Source organism: Toxorhynchites rutilus, chromosome 2 (genome assembly GCF_029784135.1).
Source record: "Toxorhynchites rutilus septentrionalis strain SRP chromosome 2, ASM2978413v1, whole genome shotgun sequence".
In the NCBI taxonomy this organism is placed as follows: Eukaryota; Metazoa; Arthropoda; class Insecta; order Diptera; family Culicidae; genus Toxorhynchites; species Toxorhynchites rutilus.
In genome coordinates, this window is record NC_073745.1 from 331542328 (window position 1) to 331564888 (window position 22561).

Here is a 22561-nt window from a genome sequence, read left to right on the forward strand (position 1 = left end):
ACTGTGCTTATAACCGCTCGAAAATATAGGAATCTGGGCAGTTTGTGTTGATTTTTCAACACTCCTCTGCCGGCGACCAACAACGTCGTTACCCCCGCGCGATCGCAACCAGGCGCCTTGAGGGCCATTAAGCGGCTACCCAAAAAATGACGGAACCATGCGGCCCCACGGCGATATACGCATTGTTGGCACTGCGCGGAACCGATGACAACGGATTGAGTCTCATAAATCGTTGGCTATTCCAGTTTTCGCTTTTTTTGTTTTTGTATTTTCTTCCGTCGCCTGCCGACCATGGCCTACAAAAAAAGGTCAGGTGAAAAGCGAGACAAGATGGAAGCAAAAAACATCCGTCGTTGTTTACCTAGCCGCTGCTACTCGTCTGCTGGGACGGGGGGGAGTGAAAATGGACGTCGGAGGCACTCTAGCGTGGAAATTTCGTACTCACCATACCGTTGCTTTTGAGTCACCGCCGTGAATCGAGTGGAAAGAATGCTGTCTTCAGTCTCTGTTTCTTCGCAATTAGACGATGGCTGGCGAATTGCTGATTGTTTACATGGTTGAAAATTGTTTGATGAATTGAGCGTTCCACTTGTGGTTTTTTTCTTTCTTTCTTCATGCCACGATCAATGCTCGAGTTATGCTCACGAACAAAAGCTGTCACCTCGTCCCTCATCAACATGCAAAGCTGTTATCATATTGGAATGATTGGTATTTTCGAAATATTGATTTGCTCCAATTCTCCCATCCCATTTTTTCCAACTTGTGCTCGTTAGACGTCTCCTCGACAATCGAAAAAAAAAGATCCACCCAAATCAAGAAACAAAAGAATGTGATTTTATCGTCGCCCTAATTGATGATTATCACTGTCCTTTTTCCTTCTCTTGTTTCCTCTCGTTAGAATGTTTCCAACTTCGGGCGTCATCTATGTTGACTGAATAGAAAACGAAAAAAGTTCCCCTTTTCACCCACAAGCAACCATCGAGTCGAATTTGTCAGCAAAAAAGACGGGTGGGTAATGTCGGGGACATAACCGGAGTGACGTAGGACTATACAAAGGGGACAGCTCTTGTTAAATATATATTTTAAATATATTGTTTTATTTTCTTCTCCTACGTCAATACCTACCAATCTACCTGAAAAATGGATTAGTGTACTGTTTACTCTTTATGAACATGTTGGTGGTTCTGAAAAGAACCTTTGATGTTGTGTTTTTGCGTTTTTTGGTTTCCCTTTCGACAGTCCCCTCTGGGCTGGTTTTATTGTGGCTCTCCACTGGGCTAGAGGCGAATGAACTTCAAAGTTTAAAGCCTCTTAAAAACAAAGAAAGAAAGAAAGAAAAATACATTCAATACGATTTGTTCGCTCGTTGGATTCACATGCACTCACTCACTTATCACTCGATATCCCCATCTTGTTCGGCTAAACCTTTCTGTTTAGCGATTTGTTGCCACTCGCCACAGCTTTCACAGGTGGAAAATTTACTCCCATCCAGCTTTGTGACATGTTGTACAGTAATTGTACAGTAAATGTACAGATTTTAACCTGTAATTGAACATTTGCGATGACAGTGGTACAGTGTCGACTTTCAATGTGGGGTCATAATTTGGATCTCTATGTTTACAAAAATCTCCAACTGTATATGTCGCATTACATGTCCGTCCTATTAGTTAAATGTCGAACTAATTGTAAATTACTGTACTTTCAATCTGGAAACAATTTAAGAATTGGTGAAAATTGAATTTTCAGGAAAGTCCCCAACTATTAATAAGCTCAGAACAACTGCCAAATTCACATACTCATCAGATCCTGGCAAACAAATTATGAAAAAAATCAATTTGTGTTTTATTATTATTTTGGATATTATTTTAGAAAGCATTGAACTGTATTTCGTAAACTCTTTTTTGAAAGGTTTAATGGCCCTGAAAAGCGCCGTGTTTTATGGAATGGTTCCAATTCAGAAAACTTAGTACTCGTGGTTTTGAAAAAAACCATTTCGAGCGCCCTCGATGCCGCCTTGTTCTGAATTTGCCACCAAAGCAGTTTGTATAAAGAACAAACTTTTTTCTTCTGCTACCAGCTGCCGTTTTGCGATTGCGTTTGCCACTCGCCACTCGCTGCAACTGCCTGTTGTCTTGATGTCCACCGAACCGAATGTGTTCTGTTCCGAATGCGGGTTTTCTTATCGTCGCGAGCAGCTTTGACAGCTAACTCGATCACTTCGGCGGCCGAAACTATATAACGCCGGCTAGGTGGACTGGTGCACTGGTACTAACGCGCTCGGCCTAGCTACCCTTGCGGGGAACTCCAGATCAACACGGTTCGAGTGGGATTTTGCCTTTCCCTTCACTTTTCCTCCTTTACCATGTCCAGACATGGCTGCTTGGGTTGGTTTGTTGATGTGTTGTGATGCGAACCGATGTGGTGTACGGTTTGGATGAGAATGATCGTTACGGGAGCGGAGCGGGGATTTTTAAGCTGACTGGCTGGCTCGAGAATTACGCATGTGTGAGACTGCGACCAATGTTTCGTTCATTTTTTTTTTCTTTTTCCTTTCCAATCGTGCTTCATTCTATTTCGCTGCTGCTCTGGTTGCCCGTTTTGGTCGGTACGATTTGAGGAGCACAAAATAAACCAATCAAAAATGGGCACATAGTGCATTTGGACAATGCTTGATATTTCACAATTATTCAATTATTTATCTCAAGAAAAATGAAATGTTATTCGTTATGATAGATGCGTGGATATATTTCCTATCAATTGATGCAAAAACCTTTGCGATCTATTGAGAAATGCTCGAGTTATAAGCGTTCCAAATCTTGCATTTTTTCCTACTTGTTCAGTGCCTAGATTTCCATTTCACCCCCCTATATCTTCCGGTTAGACGTAGTCCTACGTCAAAAACCGTGAAATGAACCTTACCCTATGAGGATGACGATAAAATGAAACGAATCAAGAAGCCATTGGGAAGAAAATGAATGTTTGTGTCTCATAGGATATGTCATTGATTAGATTTTCCGGTACATGGAAAAAATTATATCGTCTCAGGAGTAAGCGATGTGCCGCTAGTGTTTGATGGTAATACAATTAGAATAAATTAATTTCAACAAAAAAAACACTGAATCCGAAAATGATCTTTGTTTTACCATAGTTTGTCCCGGTTTCTGACAATTTTGATAACTATCTAGGTCGGACTCGATTATCCGGAGTATTGATTTTTTTTTTCACTCCGGAAAATCGAATGCTCCGGATAATCGAATCATAAAAAAACGAATTTTCTCTCTTTATACGTGATATAATTATGATTTGAACTTATTTATTAAACGGTTTTGTCAAGCTTGACCCGTTTGTATGTTTGTGATTTTGTAGCTTTGTAACTTTTTAACTTCGTCTGTAGCGCTGTACCAATTAGAAAAAAATTAGGAAATTAGGAACACATCTTTTCTCTGGTGTCATTACAAAACTGCGTATTCCATGATCTTGAAAATCCAAGATGACGGCCGCTACAAAATGGCGGATTATGTACATATTTTCTCAAAATCCCATCAACATGGGTATCGAATGAAAGGGCTTGACCAGTAGAACACAATTATTAATGGAAAATGTAAATCAAAGATGGCGGTTAATATTTTTTCAGAATGTGGGTATCAAATGAAAGGGCTTGACTAGTAGAACACAGTTATTCATGAAAAATGCAAATCCAAAATGGCCGCCACCACAAAATGGCGCCATATATTTTTTTTCAAAATTTCATCAATACGAATGAAAGTTCTCGACTAGTAGAACATAACAAATCATGATAAATCCAAATCCAAGATGGCCCCAGTCCCCAAACAACTAATTACTGTTCAAATGGTTTCATTCAGCTTGACCTGTTTGTATTATGTTTGAATGTTTGTATATATATATATATATATATATATATATATATATATATATATATATATATATATGTCGGAAAAAGTAAATTGAGCATCTCTAGTGGACAACACTAATTGTTCTTTTTGTGTACTGAGGCACTCTCATACATTGTTTCAACCTGATGTATCAGTTTTAGGGTGATGCTACAATAGGCAAAACCTTTTTAAGAATTTAATAAAAGTTTGATGAATTCGAATCAACTTTAAGTCTCGAGGTCCGAAACCGAGTATTTTTGTGGTCAACTGTGATCAGCGGTAGAAATCCCTTTGACAATCTAACAAAATTGGGGGCTCAACCGGGATTTCGCGATACACATGACCCATATGTGGACGAAGTGACTGTGAGTCAAAAATTAAGCAATAGCTCATGAAGTGAAAAGCTATTGGGTACCGAACCGTGCTTAGTTGAACGAAGGATCTATGAAGATCATAAGAAAAGAGTTCTAGTGACTATTTAGCAAGAAAACCAGCGATCAAAGCCGTTACTACATCTCAAACAATAGAAGAGTCGGCATAGTAATTTTATCAGTGATCGTTCGTGTAGCTGAAGACTTTGGACAGCGCGAAAACTAATACTGGCGAGAAATCCACACAATCAGATACGTCGACAAATCCGTTTCATACGTACTAGTACCAGTAGTAATGGATCATTTTCACAACAACCCACACCATTCCCTCCCCCCTCATTTGCCTCAACAGTCAATAAACCCCAACGATAACGCTTTTGTGCGACTGGTAGACCAGTTAAACTTCTCCAATATGACACTGGCGAACGTCACTACGCAATTAGAAGAAATGCGTGGTGAAATGAACATGCTGCGGGAAGAAAACTATAGATTGCATAATGCAGTTGGTGAACTACGTGCTTCTCGGCAACAAGTGTCGAGCACGCCCCATCGTCGTGACCATCGGTACGGTGAAACCGAGAACGATTTTGACGGCTATAGTGAGCGTGGACCGAGTACTCTACATCGTAATGTCCCACTGCTCGGTAACGGGCTTCGTGAACATCGCTATGATGATGCCAATTCAGACGGAAATAGCGAACATGGATCAGCAAATAGCTGTACTTATCAAGCAAGAGATACCGCAAGTGCGTGTGATGGAGTTAATACGTTGGGAACTGCTAATTTGACTGTTTCGGAAGTTGAATCGGCGTTTAACGAGTTTTCCGGTAGTGACTATTATCCGGTAATGAAGTGGATTCAGGATTTCGAGGAAATGGCCGAGTCCATCGGATTATCGGATTTGCGTAAATATGTAGTGGCCAAAAGAAAACTGAAGGGACTTGCCAAATCATCGTTAAACACAGTACGACATGTGACTAACTGGAATGCATTGAAGGGTTTCCTAGTGGAAGAATTTCATTGTCGCGAAAACAGTGCGGTGATTCACCTCATTTTCAGCAACTGCGAAATAGGACAAGAGGTGGAACGGAGACGGTGTTTGAATATTATTTGATGATGAGAGAGCTCGGTGCTAAGGCAGATCTGGAATCAGAAGCAATCAGAAGTGAACGGCATTACTGACGGTAGTGCAGATAAGACAGTATTATACGGTGCCAAAACAGTTCACGAGTTACGGAACGACTACGCATCTATCAAAATATTAAAAATAACAAGAGTTCATCGATAGCTATGCCTGCATCAAATCGGAACCTTCCTAGAGTCGAAGAGCACGGTGTTCCGTATCGCCCAAAAAATGGTGGTGTAGAAAGCAGACGACCGGTTTGTTATAAGTGCCAGGAACCGGGGCACATTATGCGAGAATGTCCGAGAGATAAGCGATCTGTTAAATTGTGCAGCGCATAGTCGGTTGTTGATGGGGGCACATTTATGACTGTAATTGATCGGTTATGAACCTAAGCAAGTATTTTTCGATTGCGGTGCTGCAGTCTCATTGATTCGCATAGGCGTGCTTAATAGGCTGTGTCTACCCTTGAACGAAGCAGAAAAGCAGGAGTTACACACACTTAGCGGTCCCGTCTGGACAATGGGGACGACGGTGCTGCAAATACAAATCGGCGAAACAGTTATGTCATTGAAGTTTTGCGTTGTGTCATTAGAGCATATAAATATGGAAATGTTGCTGGGACGGAATTTGCTGTTGTACGGTGATGTGAAAGTGTCGGTTGCGGGATCAAGATTTTTCCCTAAGGAAGAAAACTTCGTACATTGTATCGAGATTGTCCCTGAAACTCAAGATGATCCTTTCTCGCACATTGTGGATCCATCAGTTAGAGAACGAACGTCACATCTTGTAAGCAATTATAATCCTCGTATGTCTGCAACATCGGAAGTCAAGTTGAAGATTGTGTTAAAAGACGAAACTCCAATTCAACAACTACCACGTCGGCTTGCACCGTTAGAGAAGGAGATCGCCCAGAAGCAGGTTGACCAATGGTTGAAGAACGGCATAATTCAACCAAGTACGTCAGAGTTCAGTAGTCCTATTGTACTGGCTCACAAAAAGGATGGATCCAGGGGGCTTTGTGTAGATTACCGGCGACTGAACAAAGTTCTAGTTCGTGATCATTTTCCTCTATCATTTTCCTCTACCAATCGAGGATATTTTGGATGATTTGCATGATGCGAGGGTGTTCACTACTTTGGATCTCGAGAATGGTTTCTTCCATGTTGCAGTAGACGAGAGCAGCCGGAAATACACGTCTTTCGTAACCCCTTTCGGTCAGTACGAGTTCCTGGCCACACCGTTTGGACTTAGTACCTCTCCGACTGTTTTCCAGCGCTACATAAATGATATATTCCGTGATTTGATTAAAAAGAAGGTGGTAGTAATATATATATATGACCTTCTGATTCCGGCAAAGGATGAACATAAAACGTTAGAAAAGTTGTCGGCAGTATTAGCAATAGCAGAGCAGCACGGGTTGAAGATAAAATGGTCAAAATGTCAGTTTTTCATGCGTAAAATAGAGTACCTGGGCTACGAAGTAGAGAATGGGACGATAAAACCAACGGCAGACAAGACAACGGCCGTGAAAAATTTTCCGGATCCCAAAACCTTTAAAGAAATACAACGCTTCCTCGGATTGACTGGATATTTCCGGAAGTCCATTGAAAATTATTCTTCGATCGCAAAGCCGTTGACCGATCTGCTGAGAAATGATGCTGTTTTCGTGTTTGGTGCAGAACAAAAAAGGTCTGTGGAGCAGTTGAAGGACGCTCTATCTAGTAGACCAACTTTGGCGCTTTACCATCCGCAAGCGATTACTGAACTACATACAGATGCTAGTAAGATTGGTTACGGAGCAATTCTTTTGCAAAAAAGTGTTGTGGATAATTATTTCCACCCCATTTACTACGTCAGCAGGAAGACACTTGCGACCGAAGCGAATTATCCTAGCTATGAACTGGAAGTTCTAGCAATTATATCCGCATTGAGGAAGTTTCGAATTTATTTACTTGGAATCCCTTTCAAGATCGTGACAGATTGTTCCGCTTTCAAAATGACGATGGAGAAGAAAGATATTTCTCCAAGAATAGCTGGATGGGCACTCTTATTGGAAGAATATAACTACACATTGGAGCACCGTCCAGGCGTTCGCATGAGACATGTCGATGCTTTAAGCCGCATTCCATCGGTTTATCTTTTACAAAGCAACGTGATCGAACAAGTGAAAGCAAACCAACGCAATGATCAAAGGCTGGGAGCTATAATGAAAGTTTTGGAGAATGAAGATTATGATGACTTTATCCTCGACCATGAAGTACTCTACAAACACTATGCTGGCGGAAAACTTTTGGTAGTGCCAGCTACGATGCAAAATTCCGTGATCCGACAGGTTCACGAGCAAGGTCACTTCAAGGCAAAGAAAATTAAGGAGATGATTCAACATGAGTATTGGATCGAGGGCATAGAAACAAAGCTAGAGCGGTTTGTTGAGAACTGCGTCCCATGCATCCTAGCAGCACGGAAGGCTGGAAAAAAGGAGGGTTGGCTACATCCTATACCAAAAGATGATCTTCCTCTATCAACATACCATGTCGATCATCTTGGCCCACTTACAGCATCCAAAAAAAATTATCGATACTTGTTTACTATTGTAGATGCATTCACCAAGTTCGTTTGGATCTACCCAGTGAAATCAACAACGGCCGAAGAGGTTCTTCAAAAACTTGAGGTGCAAATGGTTTGTTTTGGAAACCCCGTTAGGATAATTTTAGATCGAGGAGCAGCTTTCACCTCGACTACGTTTCAAGAATACTGTGAGCGTGAGGGAATCCAGCATCTTCTAACTACAACTGGTGTACCTCGTGGAAACGGTCAAGTTGAGAGGGTCCATGGTATCATCGTCCCAGCTCTGACGAAACTGTCCATCGAGAACCCGGAGAACTGGTATCGAAACGTAGGATGCTTACAACGGTACTTGAACAATTCTTATCAACGCTCAATTGATCGGAGCCCTTTCCAGTTACTGATTGGTGTTAATATGAGGGGCCCCGAGGATGTACGGCTGTCCGAGGTAGTATCCCAACAAAATGTCCAGTTATTCGAAGAAGAAAGGGAGGCGGAGCGTGCTGAAGCTCGAATGAAGATATCGAAGGAGCAGCAGAATGCAAAACGCCAGTTCGATCGCAAGCGTAAGGAAGCTAACGTTTATGAAGTGGGTGATTTGGTTGTCATCAGCAGGACTCAATTCGGAAACATTTGAAGATTGCCAAGAAGTTCCTAGGACCTTATCGTGTCATAAAGCAGAAACGGAATGATCGTTACGATGTGGAAAAGGTTGGCTTACACGAAGGTCCGATCCGGACGTCATCTTGTGCAGAGTATATGAAGCGTTTTGTTCCTGGCGATGACGACGATTATTTCGATGAGACAGCGGTGCTTCCGATAGTGGATAACGAAAAATTAATGACATCATCCGGGTCGGATGACGGTCAGGGTGGCCGAATGTCGGAAAAAGTAAATTGAGCATCTCTAGTGGACAACACTAATTGTTCTTTTTGTGTACTGAGGCACTCTCATGCATTGTTTCAACCTGATGTATCAGTTTTAGGGTGATGCTACAATAGGCAAAACCTTTTTAAGAATTTAATAAAAGTTTGATGAATTCGAATCAACTTTAAGTCTCGAGGTCCGAAACCGAGTATTTTTGTGGTCAACTGTGATCAGCGGTAGAAATCCCTTCGACAATCTAACATATATATATATATATATATATATATATATATATATATATATATATATATATATATATATATATATATAAATGGATTTCTGTCTGTCTGTCTGTCTAATTCTTATGGACTCTGAAACTACTGAACCGATCGTCATAAAAATTGGTATGTAGGGATTGGACTCATGAAAAAAAGTGAATGTTCGAATGTATTGATAACAAAGAACAAATTTCAACTAGTATCAATATAAAAATTGACCCCGTTCCTGTTGACTGATTGATCTGAAATTTTGAAGACACCTTTAATTCTACTGTCATCATGAAACTGCTTATTGTTAATGTTAAAAAATAACTGAATGATGAAACATAATAAGCAACACAAATTCAAAAAGGTCGCCGCCACTAAATGGTCGTCTATGTATTTATTGCAATTTGACTAATTGGATACAGTACATCATGAAAATATTCCGAAGAAAAAAAGGTAAGAAATAAACCTTGGATTTCCATTTTTCACAGTTAGTTGTTTCATCTTATACCCTACGGTTTTTCTTTAGTCTCATTCCCCTAGATAAATGAAGGAAATGATGAAAATATATATGGCGCCATTTTATGGTGGCGGCCATTTTGGATTTGCATTATTCATAAACAACTGTGTTCTACTAGTCAATCCCTTTCATTTGATATCCATATTGATGGGGTTCTCAGAAAATATGTAATTCGCCATTTCGTAGTGGCCGCCATCTTGGATTTGCATTTTTCATAAATAACTGGGTTCTACTAGTCAATCCCTTTCATTTGATATCCATATTGATGGGGTTCTCAGAAAATATGTAATTCGCCATTTCGTAGTGGCCGCCATCTTGGATTTGCATTTTTCATAAATAACTGGGTTCTACTAGTCAAGCCCTTTCATTTGATACCCATATTGATGAGGTTGCGGAAAAAATATATAGGGCGCCATCTTGTGGTAGCGGCCATTTTGGATTTGCATTTTTCATAAACAACTGTGTTCTACTAGTCAATCCCTTTCATTTGATATCCATATTGATGGGATTTTGTTAAAATGTGTAATCCGCCATTTTGTAGTGGTCGCCATCTTGGATTGTGGCAATAAATGTTTCTATGGTGTATAAATAAATAAATGTTTCTATGGTGTATCTTCCCTGATGTCTAGTTTACAGACCTTATATATTTTGGTGGAATCGATCAGCAAGCTCTCAACTAACAGCTCCCAATTTTTCAGGAAATTTCGTAGATAATTGATGGGAATGCTACCTAAAAGTTTGAACTGCAAAACTTTTTTTTGCAATACATGTTTATCCATAAAACAACTGTTAAAAGTTTTCAACGAGTATTATCTTCGAGCATTTGATCAATCGTAACTAACCGGAACTGTGGGAATAACTAATAGTATACGATACGCGGTTCAATGGAACAGTTCACTGTTGTCTGACACTTTGTCTCAACCCATATGAGTCACTTTAATTGCACTTTTATCACACAAAAACTCGTTCTAACATTGTAGCACAATTTTTTATTTTTCCATTCTTCTTCACGCACGCTAACATTATCAATCCCGATCATATTCTGTGATTTTATGTCAGTTTCGGTTTTTAGGGCTTTATTCAACGATCCAAGAGTCGCTACCTTGAATTCCAAAATGGCATTTGAATACGATATCCGACGAACATTCACCATTCACCCAATACCGTGCACATTTTAGGTCATTTAGAATCTAATTTTATATTCGACTTCCGCTCGTAGGTTATCCTCACCTTGTAATTAGAGGACACTTTCCGGACATTTGAGAGTGAATCCGCTTCAAAAAATAGGAGGTCGGATTAGGACCACAATTTTCGATCATGTAGAAATAAAAGACTTCTGATTTGACTGGTTTCCTTTTTCTATACTCATGAATCACATCAACCAGTCGAAAATATATCTAGAGTATATATATTTCAATGGCGATGTGACCAAAAATCGAAAAAAAAACTTTCGGTAGCTCAACAGCGAAACGATGTTAGGAACGCAGCAATTATAACTAAGTTCGTTTGTAAGTGAAAAATTGTTAAAGATTCAAGTGGGGGTAAGACGTAGTAAAAATTTGGTGATGGAAGCATCCAGTTCGCGCTCTCTTTCTTCCTCTCGGTTTGTTCACATTTCAGTTGATGTACAAAAAAATGATAAGAGAGAGAATATATATTTATTCCTTTCGCAAGCGATAATCTTCTACGCTTTGCATATTATATTACATGAGACGTATGCATCAATTGATTGAAAATATTTCCACGTCTCTATCACAATTAACAATATCAATTTTGTTTAAACAAACATTTGAACTGTTGAATAATTGAAAAATGTCAAGCAGCATCTAAACGATAATCGTTCTAAACGTTCTGACGGGTCCAATCTGTGCTTCTTGATTTGCACCAAAATGAGTCCCTAACGTAGCGGCAATGCACAATGTCGATATTCCAATACCAATAGCATCAGGGGAACCTTTGCGTTTTATTTTCATGTGAAGAAAAAAGCAGCGGAAAGCCATCGAATAGTGTGGGACGCCTATTAGTTCACGAGAGATGTCGACACAAGTGATCAAAAGCGTGAAGGAAGGATTACAATGTTGAATACAATGGACTTGCGATAATGAATGAGACAAACAATTTTGACGGTGAAACTAACAAATATTAAAACTCTGAAATATGAAATACATTCGTAATATTTTTTCTGTGTTAGTATTCATATCAATATTATATCTGTGTTAAGTGTTAATTTAAAAAAAATCCTTTGAAACACACTTGAACACCCGAAAGTAATTTAGATTAGACTTTTGCTCCTGGCGTAAGTATAACAAATTTTATACGCATAGTTGACGTAGGATTGCATTACGATACTTTTGATTTCGTTCATCTTTGAACACAATATACAAATGTATGAGAAATTAGATGCTCTCTCATTTCAACCCTCTTTTAACACAGTAACAAAAAAATTTTAATTAATATAGCATATGAGAGTGTCCAAATCGATCGGTGCAAAAATCTCGTAAATTTATGAAGACATGGCTAAGCAATAAGAACTCAAAATTGGCCAATCTTCGTGATGCGACCGATGTTTATTTTTTCAGTTGTACCCTCAATATAATCCCGAAAAACGTTGTCCTACCTCAAAATTTAGTAGTTCTACGTCAATGCGGTAGTGTATTGGACACCTCCCTCTATATTTTTTTGTTAACCATTAGTCGCTCAAGAATTCGAAAAACAATTAAAAAAATGCGTTTGAGATTTTGAAAACATAAGTTTCCAAAAATACAAAGTGATGATAATAATAATGATACCGGCAAATTTTTTTTTGTGCGATTTTTTTTGGTATATGAAAAGAAGCATAATTGGCGGAGTGGTGCGAGGAGTATCTTGTTGCCAGATCGAATTTAGAAAACTCTCTTCGGGCTAGAGGAAGGCAGCCCAATGTGCCGGTGAGAGATGTGTTGGCTAGGTTAGACCTTGATTACATGTCCCAAATATATGTCTTCCTAAAAGTTGTCGATCTTCGTGCCTGATTGTCCTTATATCCTTATATTCTCCTTTTCCTTTTCCTTCGCGAGAAATCAAATCCCTTCTTACTAACAATAGAATAAGGTGAAATGTAAATACATATTAGATATAGGATAGGCTTAACAATTGAGTATGATGAATGCGAGTGTGAACATTGTCAACATATCCTTATATCCCTTCCTTTTCCTGAAGAAAATGTGTCACCCTTCTAAACTCGAGTAGATCGCGAGTAATCGGTTTTTTATATCACTAACATTAGAATTAAGGAAAAATGTTTATATATACTTGTAAAAATACAATGAGGAGTTTGGCTCCTTTAAACTTATGTAACTGAGCCTGTAAAAATAAACGATTAAGAAAAAAAATAATTGGCGGAGTTATCGGCCATTTTGTTTTTTCCGCAACTGACAGTACGGAAAGAGCATTTTTGCGTCTAAATTATCCACTTCTTAAATCATACCCACCCTTCTATCAAATGCACTATGTTGCGCGTGACATGATTTCTAATAGCATCAAGTTTCGACATGCAACAAAAAGCACAAAACAGTCACACGCAATCGAAAGGGCAAACTGTCCCATCGCACAACAGGAAAACAAAAGGAAATAGAACGTTGAACATCGTGGATTTCAAATTTATTGTGAGTAGCTAGTCGCCAGTATGTAGGGTTAGAATCGGTTGTTTTTCGACTAATTTTGCGTGGAATTGCTCTATATTTATCTCTACGTTTTTTAAAACTTTTTTTTAAACAAATTAAACAAATTATTACTAATTAAAAATGTTTTCTACGCTTGAATATTAAATTCTTGGTTTGCCAAGAATCTAACAAGGCCTACCGATGGCTCGCCTTCGTCTCATCCACATCGATTGAAACGATCTCATTAGTGGAATCCGAACAAATGAAGCGTTCAAGTTTGCCACAAAACGTGCGGTTCTTAATGTGTCAAGAAAAGCATAACATAAGCAGAAGAGAATGGTGACAATGAAAAAAAAACCTTCAAAGTATCAGGAATAAGGACCCAGCCAGCCAACAGCCGTGATTCTACACGACAAAAACTTTAAGTTAAATCAGAAAAAGATAGAAAAATGTTGATGTTTTGAGTTTTTCCGACTGCTTTCTTGTAAGATGGATCTTGGGATCTCATAATCCTATGCTCGGTCCAGTCGATAATAAAGATATTGTATCTCGCCTCAGAGAGTCTCCTTGGCTAGAACAAAAACTAGATGTTTTTTTTGTCGATATCTGTCTGATCGAGAGAGAATAATATGGCTTGCATAAATAGTTTTGAAAGATAATTATTTCTTTGACAAAAAAAAATTGATTGGAATTTTTTACACCATTTTTAAAAAAAGTGCAAAACAAGTTTCATGCAGTTTCTCAGAAAATTCATGAAATTTTGAAGCAAATGACTATGATAAACTCCTACTAGCGTGAGTATTTGCTACAATAATTGCTAGAACAAGAAAACCTGCTTGGGTAATTTTTGAAAATTGGTGTATAACAATAAATTTTACTTTTGTCACAGCAGTGTAATTATACAAAAGGGCATGGCCGGGTAAGGGAGTAAAAAGTGCCCCCAAACCAAATCACCAGCTGTATGTAAAATATTGTGTAGGGTACTAGTTAAAACATTTTAGCAGTAGTACCATATATTTGAGTCCTTATATGGTACACCATAGGATGAAAAATGGTGAAAAATGCACCTTTTCGTTTTTTTCACGCCGTTCTCAATAGCTTTGAGACAAAAATAAGAAAAAAATACTGTAAGTACATCTTACTAAGGTGTATCGATATAAATCTTCAAACAATGTTTCCATCAAAAAATCTGATAATAAAAAAATGAAAAACGCGGTACAAAATTTTTTTTATATATTTTCGGGCATTCCGAAATTTTGAAAAAAATATAACTTTGCGACCCACTTCTGCTCCAAATTTTATTTAAATGCTTTCGTATGTGTCTTTTTTTCTACATGTGGCGTAATTTTTGCCTGAATTTTTAAAAGCATTGCGAGACACAAAAAAAATTTCTTCGTCGTCTACATTATTATTTTTATTTTCTTGAAATCGATTATTTTGTTGTATTAGTGGTTTTCAATTGTAAGAATAAAATAAAAAAAATAATAATTTTTAAAGTGTTTTTCTCATTAATCATTAATCCGAATAATCTTTCCACAACGACCTATTTTTCTCTCACAGAGCTCTATCGTACTGCTGACTCCTATGAATTTGGTAAACCATCTAAACCCAATGTAAAGATAATCTCATATATTTTAAGATACGAGAAAAAAAAAATCTTTGTACAGCACAATGCTCTAAATATACCGACAAAATTCAAACATATAAAAAACAAAATTTGAATAAATATTAGAGTAGCACTGAGTCTCTAACCTCAAAATAAATTTAAAAAAAAATTTTTTTTTTCGCGCAATCCTCTTGAAAATTCAAGAAAAAATTACGCTACATGTGGAAAAAACAACACATACGAATGCATTTAAATAAAAATTAGAGCAAAAGTGTGTCTCAAAGCATTTTTTTTTCAAAATTTCGAAATGCCTGAAAATATTTTTTTTTGTACCGCGGAAAACACTCTAAAAATTTTGAGAAAATTAAATAAACGTAAAATGGACGTAGAAATGAATGTGAATACAAACTAGAGTAGTACTGAAGCTCAGAATAAAAAAAATAAAATTTAATTTAAAATTAAAATAAATATAAGAACTTTTTTACTATTTGATTTTTAAATGAAAAAAATGTTTGAAAATATTGATCGATACACCATAATAAGATGTACTTTCAGTACTTTTTTCATATTTTTGAACTCAAATATATAGTACTACTGTCAATATTTAGTACCCTATACACAAATAAAAACAGAAATTACTCCCTCGATAGCCATTCGGCCGTAGTTCTGTGCGCATGGTATCTAAGGAATTTCTCGTAAAATTTAGTTTATTTAATCTGATATGTTGGACAAATCATCAGTTTGGACGACTGTTTACATATTCTAGGAGAGGTGAACAGATATTTTGTTTAATCTCAGCGATTAATAAGCATAGACATTATTTTCATGTTTGGGGGCAAAGTGATCATAGGTGAATAACAACTTACAATGTTCTGTTTACTAAAGCTGGTATACCTCATCACATTCTGCTCTTGAAGAAGATCCTTTTGTAGCTTTGACCCTGGATAAATATGCCACTCCAACTAAACCAAGCCTCATTATGCGGAACGTTATGTGTTTCTTACTAAAGGGTGTGTCACATCAAATTGCATCACGGAAAAAACGCTGTAGAAATTCGCCCAGTAGACCGATCCTTTTGAAAATTTTAGACAGTAAAATAAAAACTATTAAACAACTTTTGGCATTTTCTTTTTATTCATACTTCGAGCCCAAGCCCGTATGCTCGTACCTTCCTCTTTACCCCGTCCATAAGGTTCTGTACAACGTCAGGTTGTAGTTTTTTTTGAACAGAAATCCATTTTCTCTTGAAGTCCGCCTCCGATTTGACAACTTTTGGGTTCTTCCGGAGGGCCTGCTTCATAATCGCCCAATATTTCTCTATTGGGCAAAGCTCCGGCGCGTTGGGCGGGTTCATTTCCTTTGGCACGAAGGTGACCCCGTTGGCTTCGTACCACTCCAACACGTCCTTTGAATAGTGGCACGAAGCGAGATCCGGCCAGAAAATGGTCGGGCCCTCGTGCTGCTTCAATAGTGGTAGTAAGCGCTTCTGTAGGCACTCCTTAAGGTAAACCTGCCCGTTTACCGTGCCGGTCATCACGAAGAGGGCGCTCCGCTTTCCGCAAGAGCAGATCGCTTGCCACACCATGTACTTTTTGGCAAACTTGGATAGTTTCTGCTTGCGAATCTCCTCCGGAACGCTGAATTTGTCCTCTGCGGAGAAGAACAACAGGCCCGGCAGCTGACGAAAGTCCACTTTGACGTAGGTTTCGTCGTCCATTACCAGGCAATGCAGCTTCGTCAGCATTTCGGTGTACAGCTTCCGGGCTCGCGTCTTCCCCACCATGTTTTGCCTTTCGTCGCGGTTAGGAGCCTTCTGAACCTTGTATGTACGCAGGCCCTCCCGCTGTTTGGTCCGCTGGACGAATGAACTTGACAAATTCAGCTTATTGGCGACATCCCGGACCGAACTTCTCGGATCACGTCTAAACTGCTTAACTACGCGCTTGTGATCTTTTTCACTGACGGAGCATCCATTTTTGCCGTTCTTCACCTCCCGGTCGATGGTTAGGTTCTCGAAGTATCGTTTTAGTACTCTGCTGACCGTGGATTGGACGATTCCCAGCATCTTACCGATGTCCCGATGTGACAACTCCGGATCCTCGAAAAGAGTGTACAGGATTAATTCACGACGCTCTTTTTCGTTCGACGACATTTTTCCAAATTTACGAAAAATTGACAGTGAAGCATGGCCAACGTGATCTATACACTCTTATCTGATTTTAAAGCGAAAGCTGAAGATATAATTCCTAAAAATTAAATTTCTACAGCGTTTCTTCCGTGGTGCAATTTGATGTGACACACCCTTTACGCTTTTGTATGCAAGAGAAAATTTGAATTGAGACTCTAGGTGAATAGGCCAAGCTTATTTCATGCATGTCTTCTTCTTCTTCAATGGCACTAACGTTCATAGAGGAACTTCGCCGTCTCAACGTAGTATTACTTGCGTCATTTTTATTTGTACTTAGTTGAGATTTCTATGCCAAATAACACGCCTTGAATGCATTCTGAGTGGCAAGCTCTAGAATACGCGTGACCACAGTGCAAGTCGGAGGAAATTTCTTTGACGAAAAATTCCCCCAACCAGAACGGGAATCGAACCCGAACACCCGGCATGTTAGTTATGACGCTAACCACTCGGCCAAGGGAGCACAATAATTTCATGCATGTACCTACTATAACAAATATGATTTGAACTAATTTGGACGAAAAAAATGCATAAATCTATCCCATTTAGATTGATATGGGTGGGTTACCACTTTGCCCCCACTTTACCTCCAAGCAAAAAAAAAAAAAACTCGATTTTTCACCTTTTTTTCTAATGATGAAAAGTGTACTATTTTGAGTTTTAATAGTAAAAGCCGTTTGCCATCTTGAAGAACAATGAGTTGAACTATAATATTCTTCGAGAAACGGGAATTAAATTGGTATGTGGGCGCTGGAAATGGGCATATTCCTTAGGGTGGCTACTATGCCCCCACTTCCCCTATCATTTTTTTCCCAGTGAAACAGAAATTTCAGAGTTACACATCGGATCAAATTGTTGGGTTAAAACCGACAATTATAACTGTCAGTTGAATATATTTTCAATAGTTTATTGTTCATTTCAGCATTTTTAGCATCCGCCGGGAAGGTTATTGTATTGCACAAGATAAAACCTTTTGAGAGTTTTTTTGCTGACCATATTTAGTTCCATTTCGATCAATTTGAAAATGATTGAATCGCCTAGTGTTAAAACGAGTCTCCCTCCGTCAGAGCGAGATTCTGTTTTATAATCACGATTTGAGCGCTGCAAATTGATACAAGATGTTGCAATTTTGAAACAAGCCTAGTGACCAGGGTTGCCATAATAAAATCTGTGTTTTTGACCTGAAAAAATCTTTTCATCTTCGTTTTTTCTCAAAAAATCTGTATTGAAATCTGTATTAAATTTATAAGTCCATTTTCGAAGCATAAGTTTAGCTTTTGTATCATGGGTAGACATACAGTGGAATCCGTTTATAATGACTTCGAAGGGAGGTCATAATAAGCGAACGTAATACAAAGCGTTTTGTGAAAAAAGCCGTTTTTTATGTAAATAAGTACTAATGCATGTAGAGAAGTTATTATATTCGACTTTTCTACAAAGAATCTTATATGAAAACCAAACATCGTTGTGTAATTACGTAATAAAAGGCGTTAGGTCAATATAAGCGGAGTCATAATAAACGGATCCTACTGTAGTTATTATTGATTAGACGATGTTGATTGTATCGAAGTAAACCAAGAAGCACATATACTTTAGTAAAAATACAATGCTTTATTGAGTTTTAATGGAATTTATTCAGTTACCAAGGCATGATTATTTACAAAACGTAACGCAAAAACCTTCATTATAATATATTTCCAGTACATACAAAAATTTTATGGTTGTAATGAATTGAAAAGCAACAGTTCAAAAACTGGAGATGGCCCTAAAAGATATTGTTTTATTCAAATGATTCAAACTTCGTTTTGGTTTTAGTCGTATTTGAATCTAGGTTAGGTCTAGGTAATGTTCAACGACGGCTTGCAATGTAGGCCATTTTGTTGCGGCGAATTCAGGATTTTGAATGCTTTGAGCTACAATATTTTTTGAACTGAGTTGATCCCTTTTTTTCACTTCGAGCTGTGCGAAAGATAACCATACATATCTAGACCGCAATGTGTTTTTCAAGACTAGACCAATTATCTAGTCCATGTTTGGGAAACGTCTTGCGGTCTACACAAATTCATGGGAAATTCGAAGCTCTATTTTACACGCTAGTTTAACATATTGACTATAGAGATTTTTATAATTATATTGCAATAAGTTATTAGGGAGTGTTTAAATCGGTTGGTGCTAAAACATGATGAATATATCACTAAATATCTGAGCATAACGAACGAAATTTGATAATTTTTATATATGTACTACATATATGCTGCCCGAAAACGTAATCCTGCGTCAAAACGACTCGATGGCTCTTTTGGATATTTCCAATTCTCAAAAAAAAATCTCAAGGCAAACGAATTTTCACGACAGTATGAGCGCACTTTTGAAGTTTGGATTCTCTTTAGCTCTGTGTTTTAGTAGGAAAAAGATAAACAGTGTTATTTATTTATTGTAACGTTAACCGCAGACGTTTGCATAAGAATTAAACAAATTCAAAGGCTATATGAAAAATAGGTGATATGGGATAAAATAATATTAACATCAAGCCATACTTATTGTTGGAACGTTATTTTAAAAAAAACTGTATATTTTGTATAAAACCAAAAAAATCCGTAATCCGTATCTACAGATTCTTGGTTTCTAAAAGTCTAAAAAATCTGTAGAAATACAGACTATTCTTTAGATATGGTAACCCTGACGAGTTGGGCTCGTCCATACAGACAAGAAGTCAACAAGCTTCGTGTTACCCCGCGAAAAACATGATTATTAATGCTTGATCAACATGTCGTAATATTAATGTAATGTAATGTTTTTGCAAATGCACAAATAAACTAGTAAGGCGTGATTCACAAATTACGAAAAATTCGGATTTTAAATCATCTAAAAATTTCGATATCACATTTTGCTTTTAACATTTTGTTGTTGAGTGTATCGTCGCTTCTAAACACTTCACTAGGCCAACATTTAGAATTCGAACGAACGAATCGCTCACATTTAGATTTTTTATAGTCCAAAGAGCTCAAAAATAAATAACTTCCCGCCTGCCATCGGCACGTGACATCTTGCAGGTGACAATACATTTTATGGGACATTTTCCCTTCTTTTCAAAGCTAAACCCTCCGCGAATTCGTCCTAGAGGAGAGAAAAAAAAAGATCGCTGGAGATTGAAACTGATGAAGCCCCTTCTCCATCAATATAATAAAAGTTAATATTTTTCATTCTCTCCTCTTTTTACAGCCTTAGGCAGAAGCTTATCAGTGGCCAGCACGGAATCGTAAAATCGAGTTTGTAGAATAGATAGAAACAAAAAAAAAACAGGGCAAGGCGAAGGAATCTTCCCGCTCGAAGATTCTCAACCTTGACTCAACAAAACAAAAATACAAACTCCCCTGTCCTTTCATCCGACTCTGCGGCGTTCGAAGTGACGTTCGAAGCGTGGTACTGTGAAACTGTGTCGCCGTGTGCAAAACGTGCAAAATTCGGAGAAAACACAAGAAACCGTCCCGGCTCCACTTCGGGCTCTCCTGGATCAGGCGACGGCCGCTGTTCAACATAGGTTCTGGCCAGAGTAACTCGCTCTGCCATGGAGGAACTGGAGTGGGAAATCTGCGCGGCTCGCAGAGCAAAAATCGAAGAAGGTGAGTGGATTAGATTAGTTGTTCTGATGTAATAAGTGTTTGGCAATTATGTTGAAACGGGGGGATGCTTGGTTTTAATTCGTGCACATAATCACTCGGTAGAATTGCTTTTTTTCGGTGATTTCCTACCTTCCAACCGTTCTTCCGAAGAAATCCCCGAGAAATCAGCGCTTAGCGGCAAGGGAAAGTCGAAGAAATGTGCCATGATGTGCCATGATGTGTCGTCGCACGTTGTCGTGGGTGGAATGCTATTCGTTCACGGCTAGTGCACGAAGGGGAAAATGAGTTTGCACTTTGGAAGTGAGCGAACGCGCGATGATACAGGCACGTGTAGATTGGGCATTTTGTTGTTCCATTTAACAACAATTAGCGATTGCAGCAGTTGCGTTTTGCGCCTGAATCTTGTTGTCACGAAAGTACGGCCAGGCAACACGAGGTAATGAATGTAGCGAAGCAAATTGCTTTTTCGAAAATGATCATAAAATGTTTTTGTTCGTGTTCGCCGAAACGAACATATTTTCGTCAAAAGGCTTGGCTTCAATTGAGCGCAATTTCATGTGTGTGAAATTTGACTGTCAGACATTGAGAAACATGATTTCGTTTCTTTTTGATAAACACGATGTTCAGTGTTCCAATCTTAAATGGTTCAAAAACAAGACAATCGATAATTTTAAAGTTTTTCCGATTCGATTGTATTGCAATTTCAACTGCGTTATTATTATTACAAGTCGGACTCGATTATCCGGAGCATTGGTTTTTTTTCACTCCGGATAATCGAGTCATAAAAAACAAATTTTCTCTCGGTAAACGTAATATAATTATGATTTGCACTTATTTATTAAACGGTTTTATCTAGGTTGACCCGTTTGTATGTTCGTGACTTTGTAACTTTATCTGTAGTGCTGTACCACATTAATAGAAATTTAACCCCCTTCCTGTTGACCGTTTGATCTGAAATTTGAACTCATCTTTAACTCTGGTGTCATTATAAAACTGCGTATTCCATACAAAATGGTGGATTTCATATTTTCTCAGAACCCCATCAATATGGGTATCAAATAAAAGGGCTTGACTAGTAGAATACAGTTATTTATGAAAAATTCAAATCCAAGATGGCGGCCACTACAAAATGGTGGATTTCATATTTTCTCAGAACCCTATCAATATGGGTTTCAAAAGAAAGTTCTCGACTAGTAGAACATAGCAGATAATGAAAAATCCAATTCCAAGATGGCCGCAGTCCCCAAACAACTAATTACTTTTGTAATGGTTTCATTCAGCCTAACCTGTTTCTATGTATGTTTGAATATTTGTAGGGTTGTCCCACATTAATCGAAAATTGACCCCGTTCCTGTTGACTGATTGATCTGATATTAGGACCATACATTTATTTCTAATGTCATTATATATAAAAATGGATTTCTGTCTGTCTGTCTGTCTGATTCTTATGGACTCGGAAACTAGTGAACCGATCAACATGAAAATTGGTATGTAGGGGTTTTTGGGACCGGGGAAGGTTTTCGTGATAGTTTGAGACCCCTCCCCCCTCTCTAAGGGGGGACTGCCATACAAATTAAACACATATTTCTGTATTACTCGGGAAATAAACAAGTGCAATGTGGAGGCGATCTGGCGTAGAGGTAACATCCATACCTCTCACGCAGAGATCACGAGTTCAATTCTCACTCCCGACATTCTTCCAAAAATGGAAGTAAAAGTAACGAACCAACCGAATTGTGTTGAAAGTCACTATAATATAGAAAAAAAAAATCAAGTGCAATGAATGTTTTTATGGTGGTTAGATACTCCTCCCCCCTCCTCTCTTGGGGAGGGCTCCCATACAAATGAAACACAAATTCCTGCATTACTCGAGCTAGCGAAATTGATCTTTGTTCGAAACT

The 22561-nt window shown here is 38.2% G+C and overlaps 1 protein-coding gene across 1 annotated transcript in view; it reads right to left on the reverse strand.

Moving 5' to 3' along the window:
- The window catches only part of LOC129770635 (calcium uniporter protein, mitochondrial), a 480509-nt gene that overhangs the window by 149934 nt on the left and 308014 nt on the right, over window positions 1–22561 (reverse strand). The window lies entirely within an intron of this gene.